At 39.9% G+C, this 3,072-nt stretch overlaps 1 non-coding gene across 1 annotated transcript; it reads left to right on the top strand.

Moving 5' to 3' along the window:
* The first annotated feature begins 63 nt into the window (after positions 1-63).
* On the top strand, positions 64-144 carry TRNAL-CAA (transfer RNA leucine (anticodon CAA)). Its single transcript has one exon. It is a non-coding gene; the product is annotated as a tRNA-Leu (tRNA).
* The last annotated feature ends 2,928 nt before the right edge of the window (positions 145-3,072 follow it).

Here is a 3,072-nt window from a genome sequence, read left to right as displayed (position 1 = left end):
ATATATTCCATACATCACACTAGATAGATATCATATTCATGGAATATGATTCACTTTCAAGATGCCTTGGTGGTGAAATGGTAGACACGCGAGACTCAAAATCTCGTGCTAAAGAGCGTGGAGGTTCGAGTCCTCTTCAAGGCATAATGTTGAGAATGCCCGTTGAATTGGAAGGAATAAGTTCGGCAGCGGATCACGAAATCTTGGCGATCTTCTCTATCTAATGAATGGGAGTCCGCTTTGAAATCGTCCGCCCTGCACCCACCCCCCGAGTATATGCTTCAACAGGAATTAAACAAGGGTAGATTGATACAATAGAAACCTCTGGTAAAATGCCCACCCGTAACCCAGCAGATAAAGTACATTACATAGTCCGTTTTAGGGATTGGCGACTTACCCATTCAGTGACTTTGGCACTGGACGTTCCAAAAATGGGGTACTATCGGGTCGGGTGAATTCAATAATAGAGGCCTGTTGGCATTCCAGCCTTCCTTCTCCTTTCAGGGCCTACCCCAAAGAGAATCCAGTGTTTCTTGGTCGTGAATATCTGAATAGGACGAACCGCCCCGTGGTTTGCTTCGGAACAAAACAATTAGAATTAGGCTCGTTGAACTGGAATGTGTATTATCCATATAGGGGATCTTTCAATGGAGAAGATCCGTCGACCTAAGACGAAGAGAGGGGTCTATCTATTTTATTTAGTTATTCAGTTAAACCAATGATTCGTTATTGTAACAGATAGCAACAACCATTTCATCCGGGAAAAGCCATCTTTTTCTCAACAATGTCTTTGTCATTTGATCCAATAGTGTTCCCTTAGATAGGAACAGATTTGATAAATACTGATAACTCTCGGATGGAGTATTAGAACGGAAAAATCCATTAGATAATGAACTATTGGTTCTAAGCCATCTCTGGCGATGAATCAACAATCCGAAGTACTTTTCTTGCGTATTCTTGATAAACAAGGGTTTATGTAGAGATATAGACCAATATATTGGGGAAGGAAGCAGCCACTTTGACATCTCTTCATCTCCAAAGAATTCTCGATGTGAAAACACAGAGACAAAAGGATGATCTTTGAATAGGAAAAAGAGTGGATCTGCAGGATCCCAAATGAATTGGCTTATTCGAAAAAAGCCTTGTTCTTTGGAAGATCTATCTCGTGTCTGGTACTGCACGGTTCCACTCTGCAAGAACTCCAAATCATTCTCTTGAAGCTCATCCTCTTTATCATAAATGATCCGCTTGCCCCGAAATGACCTAGCCCAATAGGGAAATCCCAATTCATTGAGCCTTTTGATACAATCAAATAGAAAGCCCCAAGGGCGCCATATTCTAGGAGCCCAAACTATGTAATTGAAGAAATCCTCCTCTATCTCTATCTGTTGCGGGTCGAGGACTCCTTCCCCTTCTTCAAACTCCGATTCGTATTGTTGATAGAGAAATCTCTGATCAACGATAGAACAAGATCCATTTTGTATCATATCTAAGGGATTCCTGGGTTCGGGCCGAAGAAGCAATGTCACTCGATCATTATCAAATCGACTGCAATCTTTTTCTGTCCGTGAGGATCCCAACAGAGCGCCTTCTACTTCTAATAGGCCATGAACTAGATCAGAATCATTCTCAACGAGTCCATAGATCCCATTTTTTTCATCGGGTCCGGGTAGAGACCAAAGGTCTTGAACGACCAATCCGGCAGAACAAATCAAAACATAAAGAAGTATCATTAATTTCTTCATGCTCGTTTGAAGTTCGAAGTACCAGTTGTACAAATAAGAACCCCCTTCGTTACATGATTTCTTCTTCATATAGATAGATATAGGATCTATGGAGCAATTACTTAGAAGTACATTTTGTGCAACAGCCCTTCCTATCTGATAGAAAAGGATCGCATGATCCTGAAACGATCTTACCTGGGATAGCAAATCCCAAGTTTGTCTATGAAGAGCAGATTGAATTATATTAGTGTCTATAATTGATTTCTTCTGCGTAATACTAATCGATAGGGCCTCATTGGTAAGTGCTACAAGATCTCGTACATTGGAACCCATGGTTATGGAACCGAATCCATTAGTATGGAACATTTTCTTTTCCAAGCGAAATCCCCTAGTATATGAAAGAGTGAAAAAGTGCTTTCGTTGTTGTGGAATAAGAAGCCTTCGTATTTTAATGCATGTATTCAATTTATTCGGAGCTATTAGAGCGGGATCCACTTTTTGGGGAATATGGGTCGAAGCAATAACAAGAATATTTGTAGTGGAACATCTTTCAAAATCCCTGGAGAGATAGTTCACTAATAGACCAAGGGATAAGTAATTCGACTCAGTCACATACAGATTATGAATGTTTGGAATCCATATTATGCAAGGAGACATTGCTTTTGCTAATTCGAATTGAAGGGTGATATAAAATCGGTCTATTTCCAGCATCATATCCTTAGTTAGCGCATTCATCATAGTTAGAAGCTCCAGCTCCGTATCAAGGTCACGGTCGATATCGTCACTATCATCAATATCGCCACTATCATCAATATCGTCACTATCATCAATATCGTCACTATCATCAATAAGAAAACCCTTAGGCTTCTTATCCAGCAACTTGTTCAGAAATACTGTAACGAAAGGAAGATAGGAGTTTGTCGCTAGGTATTTGACCAAATAGGATCGTCCAGTTCCTATAGAACCTATCACTAAAATACCCCTAGAGGGGGGGAGGGCTAATAAGCGGAGCGAAAAGGGTTTTCCATGAGATGGGAAATGAAAACTATTAGCCCCACACGAGGTTTGTGAATAAGTGATTGTCTGATAATGAGCAAGGAATGTCCGTCTTTCTGCTAAACAGGATGTATTGAACTCATAATTCATTAGATACTTTTTATGAATGTCAACTAAGTATCGTAAGTAAATTACTCCCGGTTGTTCAATCATTTGATAACCAGAGTCATTCTTTGATAAATGATCACTATGAGTCAGACTCAATAGAATTTGATCAATCCTTTTTTCTGTCGTTAAGGTGGAGAACTGAATCAAGAATTCTCTTTCTTTATCATCAATCGAATCACTGTTC

The sequence above is a fragment of the Cucumis melo genome, unplaced genomic scaffold (genome assembly GCF_025177605.1).
Source record: "Cucumis melo cultivar AY unplaced genomic scaffold, USDA_Cmelo_AY_1.0 utg000332l, whole genome shotgun sequence".
NCBI lineage: Eukaryota > Viridiplantae > Streptophyta > Magnoliopsida > Cucurbitales > Cucurbitaceae > Cucumis > Cucumis melo.
This window is presented reverse-complemented; position numbering and strand designations above follow the sequence as displayed.